At 29.7% G+C, this 17,366-nt stretch overlaps 1 long non-coding RNA gene across 9 annotated transcripts in view; it reads left to right on the forward strand.

Annotated features, from left to right (window-relative positions):
* Positions 1–17,080, forward strand: part of LOC112595378 — a 61,405-nt gene extending 44,325 nt beyond the window's left edge. For 8 of the 9 annotated variants that reach the window (XR_003114709.1, XR_003114710.1, XR_003114708.1 and 5 more), the window contains 2 exons: positions 16,456–16,561; positions 16,625–17,080. This is a non-coding gene — a long non-coding RNA (uncharacterized LOC112595378). The remainder of the gene's footprint in view (positions 1–16,455; positions 16,562–16,624) is intronic. The other variant, XR_003114716.1, reaches the window with a different exon arrangement.
* The last annotated feature ends 286 nt before the right edge of the window (positions 17,081–17,366 follow it).

Here is a 17,366-nt window from a genome sequence, read left to right on the forward strand (position 1 = left end):
CGAAGGTATTCAATGTTTTTAAAATTTAAATAATTATTACTTAAAAAGGTTGATGAATGAAGTGTAGTAATAATATCGACGAAAGTCTAAACATTTCATATATAAGGCAACTTGAAACTTTTAATTTTTAAAATCACTTTTATCTGTTTCTATTTCAAAGTATCCAAGATGTTTTCTAAACGAGAATGCTTTTGTTAGTGGTTTCAATGATTCGCTCACATAAGATACTCTATTTTGTTTTCCAATATATATATGTATTAGTCAATAGCACATTGGAAATAATTAAACGATAAGACGGAAATGTCAAAAACTTTTTCTTTTAAACTGCGCGTTCGAAATTCCATCAAGCGAGTGACTCGACCCAAAGTAAAACTTAAGCTTAATTAAACCGTAACCGCTTCTTTTTTTACCAGTCTGTTAGAAAATGGGTATATATCAAAAGACAAACAAGTCTGTTCGTTAGACAACTGTTTGTCGAAGTAAAAAGAAGGAAAACCCATACGAATTCGTTAAAAAGCACATACCCACACAACTCAGATTTTTCTTTAAAGAAATTGCTTTTCCGTCTCGATTTTATTACACAAAAGAATGAGCTTTGTCCATTGGGGTAGGGGGTAAAAGAAGAAGAATTTAGTTACATTCTCCACAATGTGATAAACAATCCTCTGAGGGACGGAGTTTTCTTCGTCGCCAAACAGGGTTATCTTCTGTTTGATGCTTGTATGTCTACAGCTGTAGTAAGTAAGTTTTTTTTTTTCATCTCTGTGTTTGACGCCCTAGGCCGGGTAGTCGACAACTCAGATAGAATTCATCGGTATATTTCAACAAAATGAAAATATGTCACTGAAGTTGTACATTAAAAACGTTTTGTTGAAAATAATATTATATTTATCAATATGTTGAAGAAATAATATGTAATCTATAATTTTATAATAGATGTTAAGAAAAATGTCAGTATTATACAAGAAAATTCCGATTTAATTATCGGATAAAAAATATGGGGAAACCTATTAGTTAATTATAACAATTCCTTTATAATTTATTGTATAGAATTTGTATTGACGTATGGAAACTAAAAATACATAACTAATGCTAAAAGAAAATATCCAACTATGTCATTCATTATAAGTTTATAACACTTTTTTTATAAAATTAAGTTATTATAATTATTTTGATGTTTTCTTAGCCGATTTATTTTGAAGATTTTAGTGTTTCATTTATTTTTACTTCGACATTAATAATTTTACCCTAAAAATAATCTATCATTCTTTAGAAAGTATTAATACATACTAAGTAGGAACTATGTTATTTTGGCACTTAATTTAACGATATAAACGTCACCCATGTATATTTGTACTAATAGAATCATATTAATTTGTTTTCTGAGCGTAATTGTCGTAACTAAAATAAAAAATTTATATCCATACGACATACTTAAATTATAAATTATTATTAATGAATTAAACTATTTCAAAATTCAAGTTTTTAAATCAACTAAAGTATCTGGTTAAATTATAAATACTATTTATGAATATTAGCTGATAATAATAGTTATTTTCAATTTCATAAATTACATTTTTGTAAAATGGGAGATTTTTCAATCTCGTTATTTATGATCCCATATTTCATATTCACTTATTTTTCTAATTTTGCCTCACAGATTATTAAATTTAAAATAAACTTTAAAAATAAATATATACCGTACTACTGTAAAAATTTTATGATATATATCTCTAAATTAAGGATAAAAATTGTAATTATTATGCATAATTTAATGTAATTGTTTTTAATATATTTAAAATTTTGTGTTAAATACTATGTACAATAAAATTAACGAACAGTTATAATTTAATATTTTATTAATTTATTTATAATGACTTTAGTTTAAAATTCAATTACAAATATTATTCTATTGTCTATGCATACATTTCATAACTTTTTAAAAATGTTATAATATTTTTTTAAATTAACCGACCCATTATTAACACTATGAATTAAATTTATTATATTTTATAAATAAACATTTTTAATATTTTTAATTTATAATAGTTATACTCCATAATAAGTAAATACTACCAGATGTCGAGTTATATAACTGATATATTTCGTAGACTATAACTTATAAGTATAAATCTTGGGGATACAAATGAAAAGAGAATTGTGTGCTTATTAAAATTGATAGTTTTTAAAAATGCACAACAATGAAAGATCACAAATTTTGAGTTCATTGAAATAAATGGCACAATTTCATTCTTAAATTTTATTTAAAATTCAAATGAATTTTCCAAAATGGTTTACTAAGTATGATGGTTGCCATTTTGAAACTAAAAAATGATTTAATTAATTATTACCTTTCGTGAAGAGGGTTTGAAATAAAAAGAGTAAATTTGCAACGGATGAATAAGTCAAATCAGTGAGCAAATAACTGATATTTCGTAAATAAAGTCGTTATTTTGTTATTAGGTACAAATAATTTATTACGATGAATTCATTGTTCAAAAAAATTAATAACTAATAATACATTTTAGATTTAAATATAATCTTGCACTATTATAGTAGGCACCTCTAAAATTGAAAATACGTTATCATATTAATCATTAATACAATTAATATAAGTGTAATATTTTAACAAAAAGTGAATCGACTTTGTCTTTTTAGTATTCTTTAATATTTATTAATTATTTTCCTTTCATGAAGTAATTTATAGATGCTCTGTTATATTGGCTCAATCTATGGTATTACTTCCGTCATAAAAATATTTATCAATCTAAATTGTTTTATTGGTTGGGTTTAAATTCAAGTATATAATATAAAGTTATATAGCTTTTCGTATACTTTTATACATTTAGTATTGATAGATCAAAGCACTATACACATTCAGATATATTATGCTATACGTTATAACTACTGGAAGGGGAATATGGAGAAAACATTATTATTGGAGAAAAAAAAATATACTTTGATATTTTAAACTGCATACGACCCAGAATATTGGACAGTTACAGTTATATTCAATTAGACTACATTACATCCGTGTATAATGGCATCTGATTGATAGGAATAAAAAGACGTGTTGTTCCATTATTATATTTTGTATTTTTTTCGCTCTTATTATATTACTGTTGTATATGATTTGTGATTGTTAAGTGTATGTGTGCCGATATTTCACGACCAATTTAAGCGAAACTGTGTGAGAACAGAATATCTATTACGGACAAGTGGATTTTTAGATTTCAATTTGTGGTGTCTTTTTTTTTGTCGGCAACTAATCGCTTCGTTAGCCACACTCGCTTCAAAAGAGAAGTATAATGGAAAATATGTCATTTTTATTTTGTCACCGTATAAACTTGAATATGCGATATACTATTAGTCAACGAATTACGCTAACCACCCATAAAGTATTTCATCTTAGTTTTTTAAGTTTTTCAATAACGATAATAATAATACCACGATACAATTTTTTTATTTAATTTTTACACACACACACACACACACACACACACACACACACACACACACACGCACGCACACGCACACGCACGCACACACACACACACACGCACACACATCAAATTTAAAACATTAGAGTAATCTTTTTAACTTAAACATATATACTCAAATAATATTAATAGAATGGTTTTTTTTTTTTTTTTAATTCAGCTCAAATATTAATTTTTTCTTTAATAATCACGTACAATTTTAAACCCAAATTATTAGTATATAGTATAATGTAGTTTTCAAACGCTATGTGTTTCTTGTAAGTTCTCAAAGGACCCATTCAAATCGTTTGATGGTCGAACACAATAGTGGGAATTAACTCACAGACGTATATTCGATTATTATTTTCATGATAGTGTCATTCATTGGTTGACTGCAGTGCTGTTCAAATGGAATTTTAGGATTCGATTCACGTCGGGTGGAAAACTGTCATGGTCTTGTAAAACAAAGGGAAAATCCAGAAGGTGTAATCTTTTTGCTGGAAACAATAATAATAATAATAATGGTATAGTCATGATAATAATATTGGGAGTCATATAAAGCGGGTGGACAAAGGTGCCTAAGGATACACAGAGGGCTCCGCAGAAGCAAACAAAAAAAGAAAATGTATGAGAAAAAACGAATTGACATAGCCTTTAGGGATTGCAACTTTCAGAATAGATGACCCCTCAAGGCCAGTAACAATTGCTCCCCAGCCGCTGCCAAGGGTCACTAGGAGAAATGTGCGTGTATGAGAGTGAAGACATAGAAGAAAGGAAAATGTAGAAAAGAACAGGGAGACGTCCAAATAAGAGGATTTGAATGTCTGGACCCTACCCAGTCTATGTGTATATGATGACGTGTCGGTTTTTGGGGTCTGTCAGCCGGACCAAGACCGATCGGAATACCAAAGCGTTTAAAAGCCCGGGGAGCTTTATACATAAGGGATAATCGCCCTTTCGGTTTATTTCGAACGTTTACGAGTGGAAAAGGATATGGGTTTTTTTCCTTTGGCGAGAGAGGGAATAAATGCCGTTTGATCGTGTACGCAGACACCTTTGAACACTTAACATCTATTGCCATTAAGTTTAACTCCCATAAGCAACCATTTGATAAGAGTAAACTTACATTAATATATTGATGGATGATAGTTTTTACAACCAACGAATCATTTATACAGTGACTTAACATAGAATTATAGTAATATTTAAATACATTAAGCTTATTTCAAGTCTTACAATTTATTATACGTAGTGTGTGAGTTTATTGATACGTTTCTACTATTTGAGGTACCTAGTTTTATGATAAAAGTGGTCAAAATTGTATATGTATCAAATAAATCGAGAACGATTTTTTTAAAACTGCCTATAAATAAAGCATAACTTTTTAATAATTTTTTGATGAAAAAAGTCTCTTTTTGGTTAATTTTTCGAATAAGTTGGTTCATTATTTCTTTTAATTTTTAAATCTATACTAGTAATATATATTGACCTGCATCAAAGTGAGCAAAATTTAAAAAAAATTTTAATTGTGTTAGTAATTATTAGTCTATTAATAAACTTAGTATTTTACAAACAATTTATCTCATGAAATTTATCTTTTAAAAAATAATAATTTAACTGTTAGTATTTTTTCTATAAATATAAACAATTGTTTTTAATTTAAAAATATTATAATATTTATTATCAATTATTATGAGTTAATATTGTATATACTCGTTTATATATGTAGATTCTGACGAATTCAATTTAAATTTTTTACTTTACTATTTTTTCTTTATTGTATTAAAGTAAAGTCATCATTTATAATAATTGTTATAATTTATTATTGAATATAAAATATTATTTATATTAAATTATAAAAAAAAATTAACAAATGAAAAATAATAGGTAACAGGTACTTCCCCATTGGTTAAATTTCTTAATTATTTTATAGTACAAAATTTATATTATGTACAATCATCATTTATTTATGCTTACCTATGCCTCGCCTTTTTTTTTTACATATTTATTTGGTTCGCATCACAATTTATTATATTATTGTACCAAAAATTCATATAAAAAAAAATTATTATTTATAATAAAGATAATAAAGACGATTTTTCTATAACTTTTGGATACTTTCATTATAAATTATTTCTATGATAAAAAATATATGTTTAAATAAATTACATTAAATTGTAAAATGTATTCATACAACCATTACGCCTAATTATAGTAATGAATAATAATATTAGTTACGCTAAAAGTAGGTATGCGTATCGCGTATGGTTTAATGCCTGAAATAATACAATAATATGAATACCAGCTAAGTTCTGCATCAAGACTAATGCGTACAGTGTGGACTGTCATGCGTCGGATCTGGGGGTCAAACGATCAGAAAGTTGGTTTGTAATTAATTTTTACCTTTCTATGGAAAAATTGAAATTATGCCACTGAGTATATAACGTATAGTCAATCGAGACGATCCTTATAGAATTTACAAGTTTTCGTTTAGGAGGAACTCAATTTTGTATTATTTTTTTTTTTTTTATTATAATAGAAAAATTGAAACTATTAAGTGTTATGTACCTACGAATCAATCACACTTTACCTATGTAAAAAATAAAAATTATTTTTCAGACAATAAGGATCGTAAAAAATAAATATCGTTTTTGTAAATAGATTATTTGTATCATTGAATTTCAATAAGAGTCTAAATTTGAAATAAAATTTTTGTATATTGTTAAATTGTAAAAATTGGATATAATTCTACGTGTATATTAAAAAAAAAAAAAAAACAATAAAATAAATGAATAGATATTACCATGTTGAAATATCACAATATTAACAACCGATAATGCGTTTAACTTGGATGTATCCTATAGACGGATCCGGTGACCCGGTGTTGTGAGAATTGTTGGTAGATCATGTGCAGATGACTGTTAAGTGTTGGATATCGGTTATGGTGTGATACAATGTTTTTGAGTTCGCTTCGTTGACAAATCTGATAACAAAAAAAATAAAAAACTAAAAAAAAATAAAAAAATAACAAAAAAATCGATCAACGCGTGTAAGTGGCGTGGTACTATATAGCGAGAAGTGGGAAGGGGTTTGTTGGTGGAAAACATGAATAAAAGAAAAGTTCTATATTGCCGCTGTCGCCGTAGCTACGTAGTTACAGCCGGAGGGGGGGGGGGGTGCAATCGCCCGCACCGTTATACGTCCGCACTCCGACAAATTTCTTTACGCTCAATATGTATTTATTCTTAGATCGTCGTCGTTGCAAAAAGTTCAAAGGTCCCGGCCAGATACGCCGCATGAATAAAGCATCGCGTTCCCCTCGGCCGGGCACAAATCCCTTTTGTGCTGCAAAAGCCACTCCTTTCGTCGGTCCGCCACTCCCCTAGGATTTTGCGCGTATAAATGTATAAATGTGCATATATACAATACATTATATTATATATGTAAGTCTGTGTGCGTGCGTGCGTGTATACAAGTGAAGGTGTGCTCGTGTGTACGTGTTTGGCTCTGTGTATGTGACTCGAGTGACTCGTAACACGAGTTCTGTCAACGCGAATAAAAATGTAATGATATTACGTGTATACGCGACCGTGATATTTCGTTTATAATTTTCAATCGGTAATACGAATACCACACATGAGTTTTCGGTGCACGAATTGAATCAAAACTTGAATCGCTTGTTTTCCGACATCCAGTTATAGGTTAGGTTAGGCTTCTATAAATTGTCGCGCCATGTCACTATTATTTATAAATCTATAATTGTATATACACACATAATACACGAGTAATATTGTTGTTGTAAAATTCCGCCGCGAATTTCATACAATTATTGTGTTATGCTTAATATATTATACAACGCCTACAATAAAAATAAATTGTTTGATTAAAAAAAAATTAAATATTATTTTACAATATTTTTAATATATAGGTAAACCCCCGTAATCGGTGTGACTATAATTAAATATATTTCACTGTAAATATACATATAATTAGTTTACTATTTACATTTATTAATTCGTTAAAAATAGATGTATATAATACCTACGTAGTCTGAGCAGCAGATTTTTAAATATTACATTTTATTAGATGAATGGTGATATGTTTAAATTTAATTTTAGAAACCAGGAAGCATTAGCATGCGCCATCGCAGTGCGTGTTTTTATTTTCTTAATTATTTTTTTTTCCGGATTTCTATCCCTCCTACAGCGTTTAGTATTTTATTATATTTATCTCATTTAAGAAAACCCAGTTCGTCGATATTCGTATCCGTGTTTGTGTGCGTGTAGTTATTAAAACTTCTTGAATGAGAGGACAGTGGAGTTACATCCAAGCGGATGAGATACGCGTGGGTATAAAGACACCGTCATGTCTCGTGTGTGAGTACGTGTGTGTGTGTTTATATATATAAGAAAAAAAAGTCTTACCGCTTTGATTGGCTTCATGTTAGGGAAAAAGATGCTTATATATCCTGTCCGGCCGTAGATATCATTCCAATTATAACTGACCCTGGGATTGGTAATAGTCCGGGGCGGAGGACTAGTAGCAGGGAGGACTCGACGGGGAGGATAGACGGGTATATATACTCATACGGGTGAGGTTAAGGGTGCGCGTGTGTGTATTGGAGGAGTGGAGGAGAAGGAGTAGTCCGGAAGGAATCTTTTCGAAATAAGGGAACGTGCCGAGCGACGAGCTTTTTGGCGGGTCCCGATTAGCAAAAACTACTGCGGGCGACCGGATGTGTCGAATGCTATCACAACGTAATGAAGGTTCTTTATATATAGCTTAAGTATTTCTATGTATAAATATATTATATACCTACAACTACCTATGAGGGGTGTACTTGAAATTCGTAATCCGATATGTTTGTTGTTGTCTCGCACATTGTATGTGTAATATATTTCCTTTACGAGTAATAATTACTATAATATACTATCGTCAAAACTCATTTCTAAATTAATATTTCACCACTATTAAATTATTGCCGTAATTTTAAGTTTATATTTTATCGTTGTACAATAACAAGTATTTTTTAAAAAAATTTGATCTTTACGTCGTTACACCAAATAGAAACTTTTCTTACTATTGAATAATATTAAATTATATTATTGTATTTCAAGCACCCAGTCACAATTTTAAGATATACAATTAATTATAACTTAAATATTCATATAAATTTGTATAAGTGTGTTTATACGAATAGAAATTATTTTATTGGAATTTAGGTACAATAATAATAAAAAATTTATACCTTTTAGTGGATGCAAAATTTTTTATGCATACTAGAACATTCATACATTTTTTTTGTCATGAAAAACAAAACCATAAAGGTCACCGAAGTCAAGGAAACAAATTGTTATTTAGGTACCTATACTGTTGTATAATTTAGCTAGCTGATTTTTATTTCCTAATATTTTGATTTTTATCAAAGCAATAAAGTACCAATTGAAACATTTAAGCTTTAAACTTTAGCCCTTTATAAACTTTAGGCGTTCAAATATAACGGAGGCTATTATTGCTTAACTCGTTACTGTGGATCCGTATCGGATTTCCGTTTACTCGCTAGACTTTCTAGATTTGGCGATTTTTAGGAAGAAAATGATGACAATGAGAGAATAAGGACGAAAACACCTATTATTATAATATGTTATATTACGTATATTATACTATATATATTTATACTCGGTGACTTTGACAAATATGTACATATTTAACTATTAACTAGTAGCTACGTATAAAGTAACCATGTTACAGATAATCGGATTATTTAATTTTTATATTCCTAAACTAAATTACACTTAAAACTATAAACTGTATTCATTTTATAAAAAATAATTTTTTTTCGTTAAAACAATATTATTATTTATTTATATGTTATATTTAAATATTTTAAACGGTTCAGACTTGTTTACGCACATACCAATAGCTTTTATAAATTTGCGACAACTCGTTTGCGCACAAAATTGTGAACAATGGAAACCTATTTGTAGGTATAGTTTTGGATGTACAGGATATCTTAAAGTATAAGGATTATTTTCAATCGTGGTTCATCATCAGTTTTCACCTAACAGTAATAATACGTTACAATAATCGCGATTATTGTGCTCGCCAAGTACATGAGTCGTGTGGGACAAATTTAAAACTTCAAATATTATATACTCAGATTAAAAATCTAAAAAAATTGACATTTTAACATATTTAATGCAAACGCCAACCAATATGTAATAAATATGTATTATTTGAACTTAGTTTTTAATATGTATTGTTTTAAAGACTTGATTGTAAAAACAAATATTGTAATTATAATTAAAATTATTTATTTTTTTAATCAACAATATTTTAAATAATGATGACTTGTTGACCATTAGGAAACTATATGCTAAATATAACAACTCAAACAGCATTTTTAAACCCACCAGTCTAGATACCAGAATATGATTACATAGTAAGTCTTAACCTTTATAAAGGGTGAAGGAAAACGGTGTAGAGTATAATAATTTTCTATCATCACTAATGAATAATGAACAACGTTGTGAATTCAATGCATTTGCATGTTTTTTTAAATTTTTTAGTGTGATTTTGCCTGTTTTTAGTGCAAAAATACAAGCATACATTTAACACTTTTTAGTGAATTAAATGCACAGCCCTGCTAATAAATAATTCGAAAATTTGAAGGTATATACGCAGATTATGTGTGGCCTTTATGTGGGTAATTTTTTTTTTGAGAAAAAATTTCTATTGTGCGCAAATAAGTTGTGTTTTTGTGCACAAACGAGTTGTAAAAAAGGTAAACTGCAGCCATTTTAAACTTATCTAGTTAGGTTAAAAAAAATTTTTTTTATAATTAAATTTTAGTTATTTACGTGCATTGAATCCGTTTAAGCTACAAAATGAGCGTACATTTTTATTATTATTTTTTTTAGTTGTATATTATAAATTAACTCGTTAAATTTAAATCGAAAAAATGGCGGTATTATGTCGGTATACCTGCTGCAGAAATAACAGATTAAATTGAAAATTGATTCGCATATCCCTGTAATTGCGGATATGAGGAAACAGAAACAACCATTAAATTTTATTGTCGAGTTTTTAAAAATATATAACCGTGGTACCTACGTGTATAGTAATTTCCGATCCATAGAAATCCTGGGTTAAGGATACTGATCAGTCACCCAGGCCGACAACCCGAATGGTGTGCCCAGCGATAATTGCCAGATGAAAAATATCGGTAAAATGGACGCACGGACGGATACAACGGACGTGATCTACATTTAAGTGCATTTTTTCTTTCTTTTGCCCATCCGATTTATTACACGTGTCTAATAATAACGTATCGTATTATAATGTTTTCGTTTGGATTCTTTCGCGTTTCCTAATCGTGACCGTTGAAAACATATAAATAACAATACCATTGGTATACAGCTAGTATTAATAAATAATAATAACAATAATAATAATAATAATATAACTGAATAAAGGAGAAAATCGAAATAGACGATAATTTAATTGGTCTTCCTTTTTTTTTTTTTTTGCTTCCATCTCTCATCTTCGTCGTCGCCGTCCCTCCTATCGTTCATTTGTTATGTGTGTGCGCGTGTGTGTGACTGTGTGTGGAAACTATGATTGATAAAAACGTTTCCAATTCTGTCGGAATGAGGTTATTATAATCTTTATATTATTATGATTATGCCGTTTCGACATGCTTTTTTTTTCGTCGGTGGGGTAGAGGGATAAAAACTCAATCTGATAGTGACAACGACGGATCCTGCATCAGCAGTGTGCGGCGTGGACCGTTTTCCACCGCATTTCATTACTATCCGTCATCGCGTCGGTCGGGTGCGTTTAGTAAAAATATATAGCGGCGGGTGTACCCTCTCCGGACCAGCGCGTTACGGCCGTTAAAAAGTAGCATTCCCAATAACAACAATAATAATAATGTAATATAATATAATATATGATGGAATAATAATAATATGTGTATACATATCATTATGTTCAACAATGACGGCACTACGGTAGTATTCGTAGATATTATTATACACAATACGATTATTATTATTTCTATTATTATTATTATTATTATATTATGATGTTTGCCGGAACAAACGAAAAAGGGAATAGTGTGGGTCGGAGATAGAGGGAGAGAGAATGATGAGACAGACGTCTTAGTGTTGTCGTAATAATGACAAATAGCTCGTTCACATACATATAAAATAATAATAATAATATTATTATACACGTATCTTATTCGGTATCCATTGTTATCAGAATGCCATGTATGTGTGTGTGTGTGTGTGTGTGTGTGTGTGTTGGCCACCGCCGGCGTGTGATAACCTATACTAGCCACCTGATTTACCTGTCATAATTTTTAATGAGGTTATACACGGTATGTGACTTAATTTGAAAAGGGTAGTACGTGCACGGTGTGATTGTCAAGGTTGGTTAACTCGTGTGATTGTGACTATACCTATACCTTAAGCGACGCGGCCGCGCGCGCGCGCGGAGGGCTACCGCAACGCATGGGATGGTGTTGTTGTATTATAATATATATTAAGGATAATGATATTTATTATGACGTATCGCGTATGTAGACACATACAAATATGATATTACAATGAAGGAGGTGTGATGGAAACCATTTTCGAGTTTCTGTCTTGTTCGGTCCTGCTCTTATTTGACCAATATTTCATTACTCGCATCGTCGCATCGGATCAAGTCTGTACATTTTAGAAGTTGTTAAATATCTAAGTGATTATTCTTACACCGGAGAACAAGACAACGACCGTTCAATCTATTACTATTACTCTATGACCTATTAACAAAATGTAAGAATTAAAAAAAAAAAAAAAAAAATGATTTTATAGTTTTGCAAAATTTGGAATTTAAACGTGTCGTTTTTAAATTATCTTGCTAAATTTAACCGGTTTACTAATTACCATACAAGTATACAACACATTCTTTTTGAATCTGGACTTGCCTAATTTTGTTATTAAGTTATATTAATAACTTTGTAGTACTGAATTGTAATTAGACATTATCAATTATTGATGGTTTAAAGTATAAGCACAGACTATAGCTAATGATTATACACTCTTTATAAAGCTTTTTGAATAATTTTATAAGTTCCCCACACAAGGAATTATTTGATATGGTTAATGACAGGAGGTTTATTAGTTATAGTATTGTTTAAGGATGTTAATTTATAGGAGTTTTTATGGTATTATATAATAATATACATTATACATATATTTATGACGCATAATATTATATATTTTAGCGTTTTATTTAACATATAGTCAGGATTTATAGTAATATTCAACGTTAGATTTAGTGTAAGATGAGGTATGTTGCTATTTATTTTTCTACAAATTATTTTTTTGATTTAAAACCTAACCTAACCTAACAATGTGCTCATAATTATTTGACTTGGAAGAGCGTTGCTTATAATCATTTTTAAAGGTTGATAATTTATTATTATTTTAAAGTTTAAAATGTATGATAATAATACATAACCAGACTACGTTAAAGCGATACGAGTGACTAACATACAATTTCTATATTTTCTAAAGAATTTTTTAATAATATGGCTCTTAAAAATTCTTTTGTCAAAAGTATGAAAGAAATAAATTGGAAAAGTTTTAGTTCCAGAGTTATTTATGATCATTAAGACATTAAGTAAAATTAATGCAATTTACATTGTTCTAATTTTTTCTATATAATGATTAAAAACTCGATAGTTGATAAAATATATGGGTCAAGAATACGATTAATTGGCATATCGTTACTCAACATAGTATGTACAGAAACAGCTGTTTTATAGTTAACTGTTGGGCGTATAGAAGTTTTTCATCACTTCGAACATTTTACTCAAGTACGCCTGTGTTATAAATCACTATTAATAGGAATCAACTCGTGACATATAAAGGTCGAAATTTATCGCACAAACACGCGACGTAAAGGTATATTAAAATATATTTATTTGTCCGGCATTTATATATTGGTATAAGTATTTAGTTTTAAGATTTTTTTTTTCGATATTTCGTCTTGAAAATTTATATTGGCGCACTCGCGGTAAAATGTATTATACATCAATATAGCTACCTATATAAACCGCAAGAATAATGCGTATAAAGTATTAGGTTTATATAGTTTGATGGTTTTTTTTTCTTTTAGAACCGTCCGGACAGGAAATGGAAAAGGTTATTACTCATTACTGATCAGTATTGGTCATACACGTATAGAGAGAACACTGTGTATATAGATGTATCAGTAATATATAGTATATAATAACGAAAGCAATAGCCCAGACCAGGGGCGAATTATGTGCTGTAATCATTTATAACCTACGAAGTATATTATGTAGGTATAGTGACGAACGGACTACAGCGTAAACGGACATCGAAGTCGACGGTAGCGGCGACGACACAATACGATATATTATTATTATTATTATTATACGGTGTACAGTCGAAACGCGCGAGGAAAAGGAGGAACGATATATATATATATATAAAAAAAATAAAAAAAAAAAAAAAATAATAATAATAACAACAAAAAATAGAATATCTCGTAGCAATCGAACACAATCTGTGTGTGTCGATATAATATAATTTAATAATAATAATAAACAGGGTGTGATGATGGTAATGATAATGACGAATCGGATCTGTTCGGGTTAATTTCCGTGTGCCGGAACGAAACGTGACGGACCACCCACCGGTGCGTAACGACACGACGACGACGACGGCGGCGGCGGCGGCGGCGGAAGAGGCTGCGGAAAAAAAAATCGCCAGTCCACCGACATCGCTACGCCCATGGTTGGGACGTTGGTCATTATTATCGTCGTTTATTACTATATATATATATAAATACATATATGGCTAGATGTCAGTTTATATATATATATATATATATATATATATATCATATTATTATACACGTCGTGTGTGCGATTTTTTCTCGCCCGTCGTCGTCGCCGTTGACAGTCGTGGGAATGCAAATTTTTCCCGTCCGCGCGCCCGTGTCCAATCGCACACGTTTCTCGACGGCGTATTCATATTTGTCGTAACATCCTCCGTCTAAGCGTTTGTCTACGTCATTGTCTACAACAAGTGCCTATACAATGTATGATAATAATATCATTATTATTAGTTATCATATACCCATCTGTTTCATAAGCGTTAACCGTGGCCGCCGAAGACGCTATATCGATGCCCTGCGCCGCGTGATGTTTAATTTCTACACGTCTCGAATGCACTCTGTGTGCTCTGTGAGGTTAAGTTTATCGTCGTTTTTCTGACTTTTTTCCATCGAAATTTGGTCGTCTAGAAACCGTCTGCAAGCCATTTGAGTAACGAGTTCTGCGCACATTTCAATTAATTGCTAATACAAAATGGGTACCTATATATGCTTTAACGATAGTAACGTACTATCTATATAATTGAAAACGTATTTGTTTCAATACGCTTCGCTCACATCTGTTGTTGTTGTGTATACTCGTGGAGTGTGGAACTAACACACGACATACAATAAAAGAATCTGTGGATATATACGTATATGTGACATTTTCGATATCGACAATGCCTGTTGTCGTCGAATCGAACAAGAGGAGTTTTTTTACGAACTTCAACGCTTTTGAATTCTTATTCTGACTTTGAGTGTCATTCGTGAATTAATTGCCACTGTGCAGTGAACGTCATGTTTGATTAGGGAACTAAGAACGTAATGTCTTATTGTATTTTTTTAACGAGATTTAATAAGTTTTAAACAAGCCATGAATGTAATTTCTACCTATGGACTTATGTATAGGTACGTTTGATCAATTGTTGTGGATTTGCTTGCATATATACTACATACAAACAGGTGTAAGGTGTTATATTATTTAATTTGAATATTGCATCACCTGCTCGTGAAATCGAGTAACGCCCTAGACTTTAAGATGACTGACGACAAAACATACATGATTAGTAATTACATTTTTTCATGTACTTACTAAAGCATGCGTTCCAATTACATATGATTTGCATCAGATGCAGTACCTATTCTAGACTACTATATGGGTATCTCCCAATGGAAGTACTTCGTCAGGACAGTAGTCAGACTATATATTACACATTTATTAAACAAAAAAAAATAAATATATTTTTTTTTTTTATGTATTTTAATGTAAACTATTATATCTATTTGGATATGTCGTGCTCTAATAAGTAAAAAATACAAACAATACTTATCGGGTATCATACTTAAATATTCATTCAAAATATGTAAAGTGCTTGAACTATTTAAATTTTCAGTAAATAATAACATATATAAATCACTTAGTTAAAAGATCGTGTGTTAATGTTTAAATTTTTCTAATTAAATTATCTAAAAATGTACTTAAACTACACGTTTAAATTAATGTTTAGATTTATTATTTAACATGTTATTATAATAAATATATAAATTATAAGTAAATAAAAGTAAAAATTATGATTTATTTTCAAGTAGGTATTTTAATTTTCTATATTCTCCGTAATTAAGTGTTTATAAATAATGTATAACATTTTCATTTCTATGGACCGAATCGTTAATTAACAAAATGATACAATGTTCATAAATTATATTATTTTAGAAAAAAGAAAAATATATTTTTTACTTAATTATTTTCAGAGAAATAATTACTGTTGTTATTAATTGTTGTGTAATTTAATTATTATATTATATTCACGAATTTATTATTTGGGCTAATTGCTTGTAACTAAATAATTCATAAGGCTGTAGCCATGTAGGTTACGTTTTAATTTTCTTGAGTTGACTCTTAGTATGAGCCTTTTAAAAACGGTTCTATTATAAACCTTGATAAACACTATACGAATTTTATAAATGCATATTTCAATTTTTTTTGTTATAATAAATATATTATAGACAATCATAATATTGTGGATAAATTTAATCTATTACGTTTCATTGGTTATAAAATTATGTTTGTTGTTCACAGGTTTGTTGGAAACGTAATACATTAAGGATCACGTTGAACTTTTTTGGATACTCATACCATATGATCAATACGTTCAAATGGTGATATGTTGAACTGCCTTCAACGTGTTTGTTCAACAAACGATTTGTTTGACTGTTAAAACTTTTAATAATATGAGTTTTTTTTTCAGCACTTTAGTACGTTGTTGAGAATTGTTCGTTTTCCGCTTATTACTACTATTTGCAGTTCAGCTATGAAAGCACACTCGTTCTTATCACGAACTTACATCGCCTTAAACCATAAATAATCAAGTTATGTGTATATACTTTTACTAGTCTTAATGTATATTCTGTTATTATATCGTTATTTAAAAACATATTGCCGATTAGTGTTTCAGGTAAAAAATAACAGCTGCACGTACAGTCAAGACGAAAACGATGTTGTCATATTGATATGAGTTTAAAATTCAGAACTTTTGTCATTATGAGCACCTATAATACAGGAGTATCATGTGATTATAAAACAACGTCTTAACGTTTTGCGGATAAGTCCGATATAAGACGAGTCTAACCCAATTAACATTATATTATATAAATATATTGTATTGTTAAAACAAAAAACAATAATAAAATATTATATAAAAGAACCATTGTTTGTCAGTACACGTCTCTGCAACCGTTTTTATTACTATTGTAACAACTCGGGCCATATAATAATAATAGTTATAATATTCACACAAATACCATAATACAGTCATTTTATGGATACGAATGGGAGAGAACTGCGTGTATAATAATACAAAATACAATGTGATAAAATATTATGCGGCGATGGGGTTAGCCGGTTAGGTATCGTATGGGAGGAGAGCCACGTTGCAAAAACTTAAAAATAAAAAAAAGTCGGCTATGGTGGGCCAATCGAAAAGCAATCCC

The sequence above is a fragment of the Melanaphis sacchari genome, unplaced genomic scaffold, assembly GCF_002803265.2.
Source record: "Melanaphis sacchari strain LSU unplaced genomic scaffold, SCAv2.0 Contig271_pilon_pilon, whole genome shotgun sequence".
Classification (NCBI taxonomy): domain Eukaryota; kingdom Metazoa; phylum Arthropoda; class Insecta; order Hemiptera; family Aphididae; genus Melanaphis; species Melanaphis sacchari.